The sequence below is a fragment of the Periplaneta americana genome, chromosome 10 (genome assembly GCF_040183065.1).
Source record: "Periplaneta americana isolate PAMFEO1 chromosome 10, P.americana_PAMFEO1_priV1, whole genome shotgun sequence".
In the NCBI taxonomy this organism is placed as follows: Eukaryota; Metazoa; Arthropoda; class Insecta; order Blattodea; family Blattidae; genus Periplaneta; species Periplaneta americana.
This window is the reverse complement of record NC_091126.1, coordinates 43,803,544-43,823,159: the sequence shown is the minus strand read 5'-3', so window position 1 is coordinate 43,823,159 and position 19,616 is coordinate 43,803,544. Positions and strand designations below refer to the sequence as shown.

Sequence of the window (19,616 nt, the reverse complement as noted above, 5' to 3'; positions counted from 1 at the left end):
TCGTAACTCTTTCTCGTCACATATTAACTGAATCTTGTTCGATTTGTATAACCCAATGATCGATATTACATAAGTTCATGTAAGATCGCGAATTATTTAGAACACAAATCTCACACAGAAAGAAACGGTAAGGAGGAAGAAAATACGATCTCCAAATAACACCAGGTATATTTCATCATACAATAACTCTTTAACATTTTCTCAGTAAGCTATACAAACAGAGTAATAATATTGAAGGATATTTATTTTGTTTAATTACAAAAATATGTTTGCTTCAAATAGGAATACAAATAATTTGACACTTTAATACATTTATTTTTGTATTTCGAACTTGCAGTAATTTGACTAGTAACAAATAAATGAACAATGGACACAGTGACATCGAAGGAAATAGACGTAATGTATAATGTGAAATATCATAATGTAAACATATTCAAAAATATAATTACAATTCATTATAAAACAAAATAGGAAATAAGTACATAAGTCCATTATGACGTTTGTACTTTAAACTAAAAAAAAAGTATAGGCCTACCTCTAAAACAATAGTTGCATGCTTTTTAATTATTCTAATCATTTGCAATATTATTTATTAAGAAATCAATTTAAAAAGATAAACAGTAATGTTATTTTCAACAATACGATTACTTTGGCTCCCAATGGTTGTTGTCCTGGCAGGAACCTGGAGATTTACCTTCTTTTCAGTGGACTAGGATGTGTTCCTTTGTCTTGTTTGTCCTGCACTTTTAGGACTTTTTTGGCCGTGGTTACAGCATGACCAGATAGTCCCGCTACTTACGTATGTCTGGTTTAAATAAGAACCCTCACAATATGTCTCTTCGATGTACTCGATAATACGAGTAATGATGTAGAGAAAATGAAATGAGAAGTGGAATAATGTTTTTTTTTATTTAACGACGGTCGCAAGTGCCGAGGTTATATCAGCGCCGTCGGTATGCCGGAATTTTGTCCCGCAGGAGTTCTTTTACGTGCCACTAAATCTACTGACTTGAGCCCTTGGCATTTAAACACACTTAAATGCCATCGACCTGGCCCAGGATCGAACCCGAAATCTCGAGCATAGAAGGTCAGCGCTATACCAACTGCGCCAACCAGGTCGACGAGAAGTGGGATAAGATAGAATGAGAACTAAAGTAACAATCATGTTAGAAGTAAAATATTATGAAGAAAAACTAAGGTAAGTAATAGTGAAGAATTTTCTATACGGTACTCATATTTCTTGAGCTTTTATTAGGAATTTCGTTGGATTTTTTACGACCTTAAATTCAGTGTACAAATTCCATATCCGATGGTAGATTTTACTACAATTTTCATTGGAATCAACTATAATACACCTTTGGTTTAATTGAAATTGTCTCATCTTTCGTAAGGATGGGGTGTCCCCTGAGACAGTGATCCTGCCTGTCGGAGACTCTCCCAACGCTCTGTTCAACATGCTGGTAGAGGTAGATGGTGAAAGGCAAGTTTGTCCTGAGTGGCTCGAGCTAGTGAACACCCGAGCTTTTACTGGTGGGGATCGGTTGAGCGGGAGGCAGTGTCAGTGCGGGCAGCGTCAGCTCAGCGGCTGCTGTGTGCTAGCTTTCAGTAAGAACTCGACTAAATTGGCAGCGAGACACATGTCTGCTGTTCTCGACGTTTGCTACACATTGTAAGTTTACGAAACGTGTGACTTTTCTTAACGAATCAAGTTTTAGACATGTGTTAGGGGTTTAAGGTTCGCATTCGCTAGCGATGTACCTTGCGATGGAATTATTTGTGACCTGATGTTAAAAACAGGAATTAAGAGTTAAAGTAACAGAAGAAGGTGAAGAAGACCCCGTGTTTTGTGCGTTTAAAGCAAGCGGATTGTTTTTATGAACAGGTTGCAGCAGGCCCGGTCATTCTCTCTGTTATCCAGGTAAGTGGCTCTCAACCTGAAAGAAGCGGTTACCTGCATGCATGCGCTAAGCAAGACAGCGTTCATGTTGTCCGTTCTCTTCGAATTAAACTTGTCACTATTGCAACTGTTCGAAAGCGTCTACTAAGATGATATTCACTGCATTAATCATGACAGTGTGTATCATGGGATTCACGTGCCTTTTTTATGTATGGTCTTGTTCTAATGCGCCACGTTGTGTCAGTGACCGCTCCATGTTTCCAGTAGTCTGTAGCATCACCCTTATTGACACATCGTATAAGAACTTGATGGAAGGTCACTGCTCCTGAAAACTATATTCAGATTTTTTCCTTTTTTTATGGAGCATGTTTGTAAACATTCATGTAACATATTATTCACAGAGAAATGTAACTGACATCGTCCTGTCGATTCAACTTCGTGGTGATACTATTCAAGCTGAAGTTAATTTACCTCGACATATTTTCATTGAAACAATATTACGATCTTCTCGATATTTATTCTACGAAAACATTTTGCGGTTGTAAGTTCTTGACGTGATGAATAGTTCTGTCTACACAATATCGCTATTAAGAATGACAGTTGCATTTTCTAAAAAGAATGCTGTTTTACATTGTTCATTAATTCTAGAGGAAAGCGGATTTTAGAAGTTCTGAGCATGTATAATTATTCTATGTTAAATTTGCATAATTAACTGTATATGCGTAGATTGTTGCGGGGACAATGGATTTACATGTTTTAGATTTTTAAAGTTTTACGTAGTTTTGGTTAGTAGACTAATGCTATGTTTGTTGGTGGCGATGTTTAGGACTTTGTGGCGATCGGCGTAGTTAGGTTAGCTTAGCGTAGTTTAGGGTTAGGTTAGTTTAGTTTAGTTTAGTTTAGGTTAGGTTGTGATAGGTTGTTAGGTTACAGTCGAAATTATGTGTTCCCAAATTTTTCGTATTACTTTTCGAAAGTCGAACATGAAGTCGTCGTTTGTGAAAAAGAAAAGTTAGAAAATCGTGGAGTGGTCCTCCTCCAGAATGAGTCGTAGGAGTATATGATTTCTGTGAACGGTTGTTGTGTGTTTATCAAGCATGGAATGAAGTTAATCAATTGGTAGTGTGAAAATTAAACTCAGACAATTTAAATTGTCTTTATTTGCTGGTACCAACTCGTAAGAAGTTCCCCTCGATGACTAAGCACCACATCATGGAGACGTATTGGAGCATGAAGTTAAAGCTCTTGGCAATTAGGTGGTTATTATTAGTAACCAGCTTATCATCATTTTCAGATGATTCCCCAATTTTTGTTAGTTTCGAATGGGCCCCGTAATTACAACCGGAGAGAAACCTGAAACATTTTTTGTATAATATAGAAAAGAGAAAATGTTTCGTTCTGAAAATTGATGACTTAAATACCGTCAAGTTCGATTGGACTGAAATAGTAATACTTTTACTGTAAAATACATTTATTTTATTGCACAGAGAGCTAAAAATGTTAAAATTTCAAGTAGGTTTTGATAAACTTCGTTAAAAGCTGCATTGGTAAAACGTGGTACTAAAAATAAAAAAAAAAAAATAATAATTTTTTTCTTGCGTCATATGCTGCTGTACATTTAACATGGTTATTACGTAGTTATTATTTTGCAGCTGTGGTACTGTCCGTTTTCAGGTCGAAATTGTTTCATTCATAGCCTTTCGTGATTATTAGATCCTTCTATCTGCACCTGTTGCTCATTTAACAAGGATAGTAGTTTCTTCTTAACCTATATGTTCGAATGATTTATTCAGATTGGTATGACATTAGGCATAGGCCTACATAGGTGACATGTTTAGTGACTATTATTGTAATACGAAAACAACCACAAGGACTGTGACGAAAGCAATAATAAAAATAACTTTGTTTATTACAATATTTTAATCCAGTCAATTGCGTATTACCACAGGTTTCCACGTGAAACGTTATTATGCAAAACATTGTAGGCATTAATGTATCTACCAGTAGAGTTAATGTGTATTTGGTATAATTTATTTTTTTATTTCTTGGTAAAGATAAATATCGAAACAAAGTATGTTAGTACCTTTATTATATTTGGATAATTGGCAAAGGGATTTTTAAATTTCGGTGTAGAAGTTGATGATGATAATGATAATGATAATGATAATGATATTTGTTTTCTTTCTTGTTATGCAAGGTATTGACTTGTTGATTAGGACAATACCTTATTATTTATTATTAATTATATTTTATCATTATATTTTATATGACTTTTTTCATATTTCATAAAGACGCTCAACTAATTATTGAAAGGCAAATTTGATCATTAAGGTGATAATTTCAAATATTACCCTTACTTGTGATTAGGTCTGAAACTCTAGTACCGGTTAGGATCAGTGGCGTAGCAAGGAATTTAAGATTGAGTCAAGTTTGGGAACATCATTTGGCAAATTTGTCAATAACGTAGGCCTACATCCAACATATTTAGAAAGATAATAATTATTGTAATATTTTGTAATTTAAAATCAATTTTCAACCCCTAAAAATATTTATATAGCAAATTCCATTCTCCGCCCTTGCAGAGTAAATGACGCCGATCGTAAATAAATCTGTTTGTGTTGAGAACAGTAGCTTCATAATTTCTTTGAAAATTATCGGTCAATTTAAAACGACTGTCAGCAGAATGTAAAGAATTTGTTATGCTAAATATTGGTGATTGTCGATAGAAACAAACAATATTTTTCTCTCAGTGTCGTACTCGCAACGCGAATGGTAGATTGTTTTTTCGTGGTTTAAATGCATATAATTTTATAACATTTCTTGAAAAAATGGGTGGGGCTTCAGATCGGTGAGCCCTCTCTGCCTATGCCATTGGTTATGAATGTTATGATCATTGTTTGTTCACGAAAACGAAAAAGTCCAGACAAGCTTTGGAACTAATTTGGCCTAAATGTTTAAAGATTCCATTTTCATGTAATTAAGGTGGCAGAACTTTCAAAACTGTCTAGCCAGTTTCCACTAGACCACTTCAGAATATTATTGCTAAATTAATATTGAAGAATATAACCTGCAAATATACTTTCAATGTTTTTTTTTTCTTTCGAGGTCGACTATTTTCAGAAATGGTTCTTGCAAACGTGGGTAACAATGGAAAATGTTAATAGCGTGTTCATGGTCTATTTTATCATCATCCTGTCATCGTCATCTACCTTCTTTGGTTGTATTGTATTGTATTTTATTTATTTATATTCCATGGTATTCGTACATGGCTTCACAGCTAGAATATGGAAAATGTCAAACGATTCCTCAGAATATTTTTCCACAACTCATTACCAAATGGAAGTATGCAAAAGATTCTTAATGACAATTCTTTCCACGTTGTTCACAGAAACATGAACCAAAAACAGACATTCACAAGAAATGGAACTCCGATCAGCATGGCGACAAGCCATATGAGTAAGAGAATACAGAACAAAAGGCAAGGAAATGACGCATAGCCAGGTGGGGGGGAGACAAATCTTCACTTGCCTTTCGGAAATTGAATCCAGCTTCGCTTAATTTGTTATCAGAAAAGTTATAGTTTTAATCACAGCGGAGGACTAGATACGTTTTGTAAAACAGAGAAAACTTGGAAGCTTATAACGCTGACTGCATGTGGCGATGATGACGACTCTATTGCTGTATACTTTCTTCTGATGACATTCGAAGGTTTTAAACTAAAGGGAACACAAAAGGAGGTGTCCTGAATGTTACGATTCTCAACTTCGTTCCTCCACATATGAATGTTTTTAAAAAGCATTTACGTAGCGTTTCAATGAAATAGGCGTATACAGTCGGTTGTTTATTGTTGTTTAGTCAACTATCGGAAGATAGGTTGGAATCCTATAAGCGACACCAATAAGGCATCACTCACGAGGCAACTAAGCCAGGATTGATTAAATATTTTTATTTTACTTATTTCTGGTTTAACAATGTTTATAGCCTAAATAAATTTAAGCTTTTTAACTTAAAAATTAAATTCAACAAAATAATAAGAAACAGTATATTCAATTCTTGAGGTGTATATAATAATTGTTATTGGTAATAATAAGGCAATTTCCACGTCAAAAATTAGGAAGATTACTGCAATCAAGAAGAATCGTAGTGAGAAAGGTAATCGGGGTAGGATGGAAAGTTACTTTACCCTTCCTTTGCATACATCGCTCACTATTAGCATATTGCACTAATCAGACTTCAGATGCATAGAAACAATTGTTCTTCCTCTGACACATATCGTCAAGTTAGATTTACTACCTGATAATAGATGTACAGATACGGAATTAAAACTTGATGGGAAACCACCTGTATGTAGGCAACAATTTCGCATGACTGTCCACAAGTTGCATATATACAGGGGCTTTTGTTTACTGAAAATGCGCAGTATGTTATGAGCGAAACATATACAATAAGGGAGCGCCAAAGTTATTTCCGTATCTGTACATATCGAGCAAATGCTGGATGGCTTTCAGCGCTGGACCATAGGCTCATTTCGCTGGAATTATCACCTTCATATCATTCATGCACTAGGTAACCACAGCAGTTGATAGAGCGTTGTAAAATATTCCCCTTAAAAAATTCTGCCTTACGTACGTCACTAAAGTGTTCGCTATAGGTGAATTTACATCACTTGGTTAGTAACTAGTGGACTCGTCCTAGCAGCGGACGAGACTGGCGAGTGGGGGCAATACTAGGAAAAAAAAAGTTAGCCCCCTTTAGGGAATCCTGGACCCGCCACTGGCGGAGTGATACATACCGGTTTGTAATTGATGTTCTATGGTTTTCGTCACTTATTCTTTCGCTGAATGGTGTATATGGTACACGGAATTCTGTTTTGTTCAAATATTTTCCGTAGGATATATCCGCATGTTGGAAAGTACAGTAAAAAAAAAGTTATGGTTTATTTAACGACGCTCGCAACTGTAGAGGTTATATCAGCGTCGCCGGATGTGCCGGTATTTTGTCCCGCAGGAGTTCTTTTACATGCCAGTAAATTTACTGACATGAGCCTGTCGCATTTAAGCACACTTAAATGCTATGGACCTGGCCCTGGAAATTACAGTAGTCTCATTGCTATAAGATTAGGATCCCTAGCCATAAATACATTTGTTCCGCGAAACTTAATCGAATCAAAGTGTGGTAATATATTGTAAAGTTCATGTCACTTTTAAATGCCAATTTTCATAAATATAGTACCGGTAATAGAAATTATTACAATAGCTTATAGTACGTGTAACCGATTTATGTAATTTTCAGAAAAATTGGTTAAATGTGTCTATTTAAAGAATACAATATATTAGTAGTAAATTGTGTCAATTTTGTATTACAGGGAATGCCTTTTGTGTATTAATCCGAAGAAAGAAATTGCATCATTCTATTTATGGGAAAATTTATTTATATAATTTAGGTATGTTTTTAATTAAAATTAAAGTAATGAACTATAAACGGTAATATAATTTGTTCGAAACGTGTTAAAAAGTAATGGATTATTGTGAAATGCGTAAAATGTTTGAAAAAGTATTTGTCAATCTTCCTGACGATCAAGTTTTTAATATAACAAAAGGTTTTTACATTACCGTATTTAAAGCCGAGGCCTCTGAATAACCTTAACGGATTTTGAATCGGCAATTTTTGTATAACTAGCAAATAGGAAAGTCCTTAAAACGGTCCGTCGTTAGCTGTAAAATAGCTTGGCGAAAGCTACGTTGAGGTAAGGAATGCTCTTCATACTTGGGGGAGCATTTTTGAAAGGTGTACTGTAATTTATTCTTAATTTGTCTTGCATTGTGTTTGAACAAGATAATCTAATTTCTAATGGAGTACATTGTAAGTTTATTGCTGCTATAGAATGGCGTGTCCTTTAAGAAGACAATGAACAAAATATCAATCAGTGGGCAATCTCAACCATTATTTGTATAGTCAGTGAAGACAATAATTGAACAAAAAAACAGTAACGATATTAAGAAAGATAGTGAATAGGACTGTGACCTCTGTAAAAATATGTGTTATAACCCTTTGTGTTTCTTCTTTAAACGGTACGTCAGAAAAGTAAAGTTAGAGTGAAATGTATTAATAATTTCGATGTACTATCTAGGAATGTATAGTATATACCTTTATCCTGTCTTTATAGCTTTGAGTAACTGTGGTGAGCTGCGCTTGACCGTGGGTTCGATTCCCGCTTGTGTTGATTACCTGGTTGGGTTTTTCCGAGGTTTTCCCCAACCATAAAGCGAATGTCAGGTAATCTACGGCGAATCTTCGGCCTCATCTCGCCAAATACCATCTCGTTATCACCAATTCCATCGACACTGAATAACTTGCAGTTGATACAGCGTCGTTAAATAACTACTAGAAAGTACCGGAGGTAATAGAAGATTGTGATATATCTATAGTAATGTTACAAGAGGTCTGAGGTTTATCTGGGAAAGCTCAGACCTCGAGTGACATTCATTAGAACTATTTCGTGAATAAAATAAAAATGTAGGCCTAAATAATATATCCCAAAAATTCGCTCACAAAATATTAATAATTGTATATTTATGAATACGTACCTATTTCGACATAATGAAGTTGAAATAGATGAAGATCTATTACTGCAATAAAGAAATTGGATGTTATTCAGTAATGCCAAATGAAAAAAAGCGAAATACAGGTTTAACATTGTTAATTACATATACTGCGCTTTTCTCTTGTTATTATAACAGAAATACATTTTCATTATCTCCTGAAGTCATAATTTAATTTGAACATTTAATAATATAATTACAAATAATTTGATTAGTACATTAATACTCCTTGTATTCCTCTCCATTAATCTTTTTCATGTAGATCGCCCAGTCTTTTAGAATTGAAGCAATATTTCTTCAACAGAGGTATCTGGTAATAGTCCATATGCCCGTTAATACACTCGCTCTGTTTTTTGATTGTGATATTTGGCTTTGGGTTTTGAATTGTTAATTCAATTTCCCCACTTGATAGAACACCAAAGCGTTTTGAAATGCCCCTCCATTTTTACTAACGTTTGCTGGTTGTTACGTCATCGTTACATTAATGGATTCATGCTCATCGATTTACCGGGGAAACAGTTGGCGACACTGAATAAACAAAATAACGACCAAGCGATAAATTGACTTCGATAAACCGAGTTCCAAAAATTATCGCGATGTATGACTGTGATTGGTTGAAATTCAAAATTTCATTACACTTCATTGGTCTTATGTCATAACTAGTAATCAAACAACAATCAATTTTTGCGGACAAATGCATTGAAACGAATATTCAATTTGAAAGAGGACCCGCCATAGACAGCATATGTTGGAAATTACATCCGTTCGTTTCAATGCGTTTGTCTAGAACAATTGATTGTTGCTTGGATATTAATTATGACGTAAACGTATGATGTAGAATAATAATAATGAATAAATTATTATTATTATTATTACTATTATTATTATTATTATTATTATTATTATTATTATTATTATTATTATTATAAATGGTTTTTAGAGAACTTGAAAGTTCATTGCCGTCCTCACATAAGTCGGCCATCAGTCCCTATCCTGAGCCAGATTAATCCAGTTCCTGCCATCATAGTCCATCTCTCTCTAATCCGTTTTAATATTATCCTCCCATCTATGTTTCGGCATTCCCCAAAGGTCTATTTCTCTCAGGTCTTCCAGCTAACACACTAAATGCATTTCTGAATTGGCCCATACGTGCTACATGCCCTGTTCTCTCAAACGTCTGGATTTAGTGTTCTTAATTATGTTAGGTGAAGAATACAATGCATACAGTTCTGCGTTGTGTAACTTTCTCCATTCTCCTGTAACTTCGTCCCTCGTAGCCACAAACGTATTATTATTATTATTATTATTATTATTATTATTATTATTATTATTATTATTATTATTATTATTATTATTATTATTTACAGACACTTGAATCAAAGCCATTCGCATGGAAAAAGTAGGTTGTAAGAAAAGTTTCTGAAGCATATCACCGACTATGTTTTCCTGCGTAGGAGAAATTGTCTGAATAAAATTATTAAATGTTATTTCAGGAAATGATGGTGACAATTACTTAACATAGCCTTACTTAATGAGAAGAAAATACGTTTCGCATTGTAGACCGTTACTCGTATAGCCAGTCATAGCTATTGAGGGAAATGTGAGGCATAACGAGAACAAATTTAAAAATTAATTATGAAGATTCTGAAAACGTGCAATTGCACGGAAGTATTCAAATCTATTTTTTACATTATCACTTCACATATGAGACGCTCAGCGCATAAATTTATATTATATTTCCGCTTTAGCACTTTGTAACAGTGCGCGAAATGCGATACACGAAAGAAACTTGTGCAGAAATCTCACGGAAAAACTGCGAATGATGATTTGGCCGATTTACACTTTGAAGAGAACAATATGACGAGCTCTTTAAAGCAATAAACTCGGTATGCAAATTTTGTGGTTTGGCCATATGTGCGCTGAGCTCCTCATATATGTATATATAAATAAATGAATACATGTTTCACTGAATGTATAAATGTTTGAATGAATGAATAAGTGTCTGAATCAATGAATGAATGAATGTTTGAATGAATATATAAACGTTTGAGTGAATGAATAATTTTGAATGAATAAATGTTTGAATGAATGAATAAATGAATGTTTGGATGAGTGAACATATGTTTTGATTAATGATTAAATGTTTAAATAAATAAATTTTATGAAACGAGCGCAGAAAAGCAAAGGAGTGATTTGACAGTGGAAGAGAAAGGAAGGATGAAAGCTTGAAGTAAGATGTTTAAAGATTCCATTACATTAAGGAAAGAATACTCTTTCTAATGAGAAATTGTACGGATCTGATGGCAGGAAGCAATGTGGAAGTAACAGCAGTTGCATAGTCTGGCCTGAGATGTGAAGATGATTGTGAATTTAAGTATGTTGGAATGAGGAAGTAGGTTATGCTGTAGAGTCGGTTGGAGGTTTTGTTTTTAAATATGTGACGGGACAAACCATCATATTAAGAAATCAAATGCTACTATCAAATTTTGAGCTGTGGCAGAAACTTTGAAATTGATTATTTCGTTCATTCTAATCAATTTATGAGAATGCCTGAAATTACTGCCTCTTTGAAATAACCCGAGAGAGAATGTATGGTACTTATTCTACAGCATATGACCTCATAATACATTCGGTTAAGGGAGAAAGTAATTTATTGCTTAGTTGTATGGTGCAATACATGAATATTCAGTGCCGGCACCCAACTCCGGAGATTCCAATGTTTTTTTCTGCTTGTTATCCTCGTATGCATTGTAGCCTTCGGACAGACTCGTGATATTATTTCTTATTAATTTGGCTTACAATTACTAATCTTAATTTGTTTTTGTTTGTTCAATGAAGTACCAAAATTTGTCGATAATATTGTCATAAGTGAGATATTAAATGATCAATATGGAGACATTTTCAGTCACTAAAAAGTTCACATCGCCATTTTTAATTTTTAGTTGGTTATTTAACGACGCTGTATCAACTACTCTGTTATTCAACGTCGATGAGGTTGGTGATAGGGAGATAGTATTTTGCGAGATGGGGCCGAGGACTCGCCATAGATTACCTGACATTCACTTTACAGTTGGATAAAAAGTCGGAAAAGCACCAGCCAGGTAATCAGACTAAGCGGGAATCGAACCCACGCCAGAGCGCAATTCCTGGTCGGCAGGCAAGTGACTCAGCCGACTGAGCTACGCTGGTGGCTATTGTTACATCTATCACCCTTCAGAGTTTGTCGCAGTTGTTTTGAATATTTATTGCACTGTAGTGGTCATTTGTAATATAGTTAAAGAAGTGTCTTCTTTAACTATATTACAAATGACCACTACAGTGCAATGAATATTCAAAACAACTGCGACAAACTCTGAAGGGTGATAGATGTAACAATAAGGAACGATTTTTGTTAAACAACCTATGTCTTTCGACGCATCGTTTCGAAGTTACCGTTGAAAAACGTTAATATGGGGGCGTATGTCAATATATGGGAATGTATGCACCCCTGTTTGTTTGTTGAGATGTTTTTAAGAGACGAGAAGGGTTGTTGTTTGTTTACGTTTAATGTTCAATAATTTTTCCTTTAAGTTCAGTCTAATCATCAATAGAGAATGGATGTCTACACTTTTTCCAAGTTAGCTGACATGGTAATGTGTTGTGGGGATGCTCGCGGAAACGGAAGAAGAGCTCTCGACATGTACCAACAACAGTTTCAAAACAAATCACCCTCACCACACAATGTTTGGTCGACTTTATCAGCGCCTTCGAGACAGTGAGTCTCTTCGTCCCCGGCTCATTGGTGGAAGATCGCGTAGACATCCATTCTCAATTGATGATTACACTGAACTGAAGTGAAAAGATATTGAACATTAAACGTAAACAAACAACAACCCTTCACGTGTCTTACAAAAATCTCAACAAACAAACAAACAAACAAACAGAGGTGCACACATTCACATACATTGACGTACGCCCGCGCAAAAACACTTTCAACTGTAACTTCGAAACGACGCGTCAAAAGACATAGGTTGTTTAACAAAAAGTGTTCCTTATTGTTAGATCTAGCACCCCTCAGAATTTGTCGCAGAGGTTTTGAATCACCCTGTATAGTAATACTGTATGCATAATTAAGAATCTTGTGTTACCTTAAGCGATAGTCTTTGCACATTGTCGACTACATAATCAGAGAGCATAGCTACATGTGTAATACTCGTATCGGGTGACGGGAGAAAGGCGCAAGTTTCTGAAGCAGATGATCTCTGCACAATGCAAACAGAACAATAGTTACGATGACTTCTCAAAGGAATATCCCGCTTTGAGGTGAAGCAATTGAGATTGTGTGCAAGCATTGAGAACTGGATCGTGTGGAACTAATTCGAGAAGTTATTAACTACTAGAGCTTCTTCCAAGACTCTAATAGTAATGCTTCCGGCTGTAAATGCAGTGCATTTGGTTATGATTCTCGGTTGTTTTTCCCTTGGCTTCTTTATCCTGTTTCAATCAGTGGCATTGAGCCATGCTGATCACATGATCAGAAAGATGACTGTTGACTCAGCGGTGGCTTACAACAGCGGTCCCGAGTTCAACTCACGGCGAGGGCGAATTTGTACTTATATTGGACAAAACCAAGTTTGTGATGGCTTTTTTCGTGATTATCTCATATTTATATAATTCTACCAACATTCCAAAATCTTCTTTTCATGATCATCTCTAGAGCTGGTGGTTTATTATTTTTTATTGGGTTATTTTACGTCGCTGTATCAACATCTAGGTTATTTAGCGTCTGAATGATATGAAGGTGATAATGCCGGTGAAATGAGTCCGGGGTCCAGCACCGAAAGTTACCCAGCATAGCTGGCGGTTTCCGACCCAAATAATTGCTTTCAGGTTAGACATAACCTGTATGTTCTTCTGAAAACTCGCACAAGCAGATTCGGGTTAAGGGCACACGAAAGTAAAATTGGAACATTTTTAAATATTAAAGCTTCACATACATTTGTCATACAAATAGTATACACACAAATTTAATTTTCAGCTCATTTGGTAAATATTCTGTACATTTTATACATGCTTCATAAAAAAATTAAATTTTTAATCTCGAGTACGTGTAAATAAATTTTTAAACTGAAATTTTACTGTTATGTTCAGCATATTTTCATTAATAATTGACATGAACATTCTAAGCGTGCTCGTTAGTATTGTTTAATAGTATACTGTATTACCATACAAGATTGGAAAGTGTTTTTTATAAAATCGAGAAAAAGTGTGAAAAACGAGGAGAACGACTTTTTCAGTTTCAGAGATTTTGTAATGCACTTCACAAACGTGTATTGTGCAACTTTTCGGCACGATCATTTTTTTTAAAATTGCAAATACAATATATTTTGCATTCAACATTTAGATCAATATTATTCCAAAGCCTTCTTAAAACTATACTGTAATAGTAACTAAGTAACAATAAGTGTACTGCAATGAGTCTATTTCAGTATAGTTTTATGTTATGAAGAATGGTTTCCCTAGCAACAAGTTTCTGTGTGGGAATTCTGACTTTCAAGGCCTAACAACAATAGCTGTAAATACAACAAAAACACGATCGTGCAAAAAAAAAATGCATTACTGTAGCCCAAATGCGAAAAAAGAAAAATTGTCACGAGTGAACAATTTTTTTTAATCATTTTGAAATCCTACTACGAACTTTCATACAGTATAGATTGAGGGAAATGTGGAAAAATTTCATGCAGCTAGCTCAAAACTTGTGGAACGGGATAGGTTTTGGACATGGGCACAAATGCGATAATTAAAAATCGAGAAAATGCAATTATACATCAGAGACTGCAGGGGATTTAAAACTCACACATCTTTAAAATGGCTGTTTAAGGGGCGCAAGTCTCTGAAATGTTGCGAGGCGCATCTGTAAGCATAGAGTTATTTTTAAGGGTAAGAAAAAAATTGATATTTTTCGTGGAAATGATATTATTTCACTGCAGTGTATCCTTAAGTGATTATGAAACGAGGTGAGATTCTTATTGGCTGATAGCCCACATGGTCGCGTTGCTTGGCATTGTTTACTATGCTCAGGTAGGTCTTCTTTAGACACAGTGTTCTGAAACTATAATGCTTATATTTCCTTACCTTCACTATCAATAGCACAGTAAATGTAATAGTCAACTTTTAGGTTCAGGGTCGGAAACAGAGAGCACTAATCATCTTCGTCTCGAGTAAAATAGAGAACAATTTGTGTATAAGTGCCGCCGAACCAATCGTCTGTCATTGTGGATGATTCTCACAGTTTGTCCAAAGATTGTTAGATGGTAGTGGTGGTGGTTTCTACAGACTCATTTATTTACATAAGTGGCACCGAAGCCAACCAGGTTCTTGCTTTTATGATGGGTAAATGACCGTTGTAGATCTGTGAGGTACGGGAGAGGAGACCATCACAAGATGTAGGCCTATGATATGCGGGTTTGATGGCTGGAGAGGAATGCATAATGTGTCAGATGGTGGAGCCGGTATAACCGGGAAACATAGTAGGAACTTACCTCATTCCACCAAGGGTGCACAAAATTAAAAGTAATACTATTTGTGCTGAATTACTTAGGGGTGCTCCATGTACCATCCGATTAATCATCATCCTGGTGTTGTGGAAGAGAAGGTCTGATGGCCTTAACTACACCAGAATAAATAAATAAATAAATAAATAAATAAATAAATAAATAAATAAATAAATAAATAAATAAATAAATAAATAAATAAATAAATAAATAAATAAATAAATAAATAAATAAATAAATAAATAAATAAATAAATATGTAAATATGTACCACTATAACTTGAAAGTCAGCAGCTCCCACTTACATGATGCTATTGTTCGTTTCCAGTTAAGAATGCAGCATTGGCCTTTTTTCAGAGTTGTTTCAGACTCTGTTGCAATGTCGCCTATGTATAGTGGACGAAGGGCGGGTGTAAAAAGATTCTCGGGAAAAGGGACGCCCCTAATCCTCTATACCTAGGTGACATTGCGAAAGGATCCGAAACGATTCTGGTAAAGGACAATGCTAAATTCTTAAGTGAAAACTCTCAATAGTAAGGGTCGCTCAACACAAAGAACACACTCCCGAAAAGCTGACGAGTATCGTTCATCATTCACCAGAACACAGTCGTTGACGTTGCGCCCAAAAGGAATAAACTGGTTATCAACACTCGGCATCACCGAAGCTCGTACGTATTATCCTGAACCATAATTTTTGATGACATGAAATTATGAAGTGTGATACGATTTGAAAAGGAGAGTAAGATGAAATGGAAAGTTTTGGTGAAGTGAAATTTGTAATGTTGGGGAACTGATTAAAAAACACGAAAAATCCTCATCATCGTATCAAGCTCCATGAAGTATAAGCAATGCCGGGAATCGAATACAGAATTGTAGGTCTTAACACTTAATTTTCAGAGTTGAAAACAATGGAAAGGCTATAATATATGGCTTAAGGAGTTAGCCTTATAGTTTAATGAGTGTCTCTTAAGGACGATTGTGTAGATAAGGATTCTTTTCGAGCCAAGGCAAAGTTCCAACTCGCCGGTCAACTTAAGTCTGAACATCATCTCTAACAAAGCGTACACGGTGCTTTTTTTTCCACCAGTCAGACTATTAATATTATTATTTGTCAGACGTGGACATCTGTCGCACATGTGTTTGATCCCAGCCTCATTAACAATGATTGATCGTTCACGACATTGTCAATAATTAGGCCTATATTTAAGCAAATTTAATGAGCTTGTATTAGTCCCTGTTTGACGCGTCGGACGGTTTCATGTATTCCTCAATTGTAAACCAGGACGTGTTTTACATACAGCATTTCCTGTCCAATGCTAAAGCGCACGCCGGACAAGGGCGGGAGGGATTTCGAACGTGTCTGTCGTTATTGAGGGCGGAGCTAGGAATTTGAGGTGGGGTCCCTTCTTAAGGACGAACGTGGGCATTTCGTAGGTAACGCCATTACTTCATATTTCTAGGTCGCTCATCCTATTTTGCATATAGAACATTTACACAGCGGTAAGAATATTTACTAATAAATGCGTTCAATCACTATACGAAACTAATACACAAATAAATTGAATTATATATTATATTCTAATAATTCTACCACTGCTGCTGCTGCTGCTGCTGTTACTACTACCACTGCTCCTGCTGCTACTACCACTGCTGCTGCTATTACTACTACTATTACTACTACTACTCTACCAGTAGTATTACTACAACTACTATTAGTACCAGTAGCACTATTACTACTAGCATTACTACTACTACTACTACTACTACTACTACTACTACTACTACAACTACCACTCCTGCTGGTACTGGAACCACTATTGCTGCTGCTGGTACAGGTACTACTATTGCTGCTGGTGGTACAGGTACTACTATTGCTGCTGCTGGTACAGGTACTACTATTGCTGCTTCTAGTACTGTTACTGCTATTACTTCTACTACTACTACTACTGCTGCTGCTGCTAGTACTGCTACTACTACTGCTGCTGCTGCTAGTACTGCTGCTGCTGGTACTGGTACTACTATTGCTGCTGCTGGTACTGTTACTGCTGCTACTACTACTACTATTACTACTACTACTACTACTACTGCTGCTGCTGGTACTGGTACTACTATTGCTGCTGCTAGTACTGTTACTACTACTACTGCTGCTGATACTACTACTACTACTGCTACTACTGTTGCTACTGCTGCTGCTACTGCTACTACTGTTGCTACTGCTGCTGCTGGTACTGGTACTACTATTGCTGCTGCTGGTACTGTTACTACTGCTACTACTACTACTACTACTGTTGCTAGTACTGTTACTACTACTGCTGCTGATACTACTACTACTACTACTGCTGCTAGTACTGTTACTACTACTGCCGCTGCTAGTACTGTTACTACTACTGCTGCTGATACTACTACTACTGTTGCTACTGCTGCTGCTACTTCTACTACTACTACTACTACTACTACTACTACTATTGCTGCTGCTGGTCTGTTACTGCTGCTACTACTACTATTATTAGTACTACTACTACTACTACTACTACTACTACTACTACTGCTGCTGGTACTGGTACTACTATTCCTGCTGCTGGTACTGTTACTGCTGCTACTACTACTACTACTACTACTACTACTACTATTAGTACTACTATTACTACTACTACTGCTGCTGGTACTGGTACTACTATTGCTGCTGCTGGTACTGTTACTGCTGCTGCTACTACTACTACTACTATTATTAGTACTACTACCACTACTACTACTACTGCTGCTGCTAGTACTGTTACTACTACTGCTTCTGATACTACTACTATTACTACTACTACTGTTGCTGCTGCTGCTCCTGCTGCTAGTACTGTTACTACTGCTGCTGCTGATACTACTACTACTGCTAAGACTAGTGCTACTAGTACTACTACACAATTTATAGTAGACACTAATCGAATTAAGTTGTAAATTTAGGCTTACCAGCTAAAAATAATTGTTTCTGTGAGCAGTAAAACATGACGAATCATTTTTTTGTGTGAAGGACAAGTAGAAGGGTGATTCAAATTTTAGTAAAACAGAATACGTCGCTGCAAATTTTCGTAATTATTGAGTTTTTAAGTTTGTTCTGGCAGAAATAGTTTTCTAGATCAATTTATAATATTTATAAAGTGCTGTACAACTTCCGAAGAAGTTTTGTACGTTATGTTGTGAATGATTCTCTAGTAGTCCCTATTTTGGAATATTTTGCCTGCAGTAGACGTGGCTTTTTGTGCTGGAATGTGCTATGTACGTCATATTCCTATACATAGTAATAGAGCACAATATGCTATAGTCGAACAGTGGAAGAGAACGTAATATAAATTAATATGGTGGAGCACATTGCAATGTAAAGTAGTAGAACGCGATTCAGTGGAATGTAAAAGAGCGTAGTGAAATACGCTACAACGTGGGTCAGTGCAGTGAAGTAGAATGCGGTTCAGATAATGTATATTAAAATACACACACGGTATTTAAAAAGTGTTCAATATTTTGAGTGGTTGTAGTATTCATCAAAACAAGAACACAGTCTAATAAACAATAGCTCTAAAATCAATGTATTTAGAGATATTGAGTACTTTTACACGAACATCATAGGAGATGCTTAATGTTAATTCCATTAAAAAAAAGAATCAATATTTTGAGAAGTGGCAATATAGACTAGTCGCTAGGATGTAAGATAGGATTCGTTACAATGAATGGAAATCACAGTGAGCATCTTCTGCGATGTTGTTGAACAAATACTCCCCTCGGAAGATATTAATTTTAGGACTCATGTTTATTAGAATTTTTCTTCTTGTTTTGATGAGTAGGCTACTACCACCTCTCAAAATATTAAATGCTTTTTAACAATCTTTAAGTTATACAATATTAATATATGGCGTAATAGTATACTGTATATCAGATCAATTACAATAAATTGAACTAAAGAAGAGCATTGAGCACTTTGGTCTCTGTTGGATCATGTGTCCTTTTTTGCCATTTTATCGAACATTCTTATTTAACTTCATCATTTACAAAATTTTTATTTATTTATTTATTTATTTATTTATTTATTTATTTATTTATTTATTTATTTATTTATTTATTTATTTATTTATTTATTTATTTATTTATTTGTTTATTTGTTTGTTTGTTTAGTCATTTAGTCATTTATTTATTTATTCTGGTGTAGTTAAGGCCATCAGGCCTCCTCTTCCACAACACCAGGAATACAAATACAATAATATAGAAAAACAGAGAAAAAAAATACACTATATACAAAATAAAGCTAGGCCTACACAAAAAATAAAGAGAGAGAGAAAAACACTATAAACAAAGTAAAGCCACACAAAAATATACACAGGTTGCAGTCACACAAACTTTAAATAAGTGATTAAGTATCATAATTAATTGTATCCTAACTAATTAACTAACATAAACAAGAAACTTGCAATTTTAATCTAGATTAAAACGAAAAAAAAAAAGCACAAATCAATACTTCTAGCAATACCTAAAAACATTACCTAAGACAAAATTTTCCAATTTAATTTTGAATTGTGATAAAGTCCGGCAGTCCCTGACGTCATTA

At 35.3% G+C, this 19,616-nt stretch overlaps 1 protein-coding gene across 3 annotated transcripts in view; it reads left to right on the top strand.

Annotated features, from left to right (window-relative positions):
• The first annotated feature begins 1,508 nt into the window (after positions 1-1,508).
• The window catches only part of LOC138707618 (uncharacterized), a 455,678-nt gene continuing 437,570 nt past the window's right edge, over positions 1,509-19,616 (top strand). For 2 of the 3 annotated variants that reach the window (XM_069837281.1, XM_069837280.1), the window contains exon 1: positions 1,509-1,918. The gene's annotated coding sequence lies outside the window, so the exon portion shown is untranslated. The remainder of the gene's footprint in view (positions 1,919-19,616) is intronic. The other variant, XM_069837282.1, reaches the window with a different exon arrangement.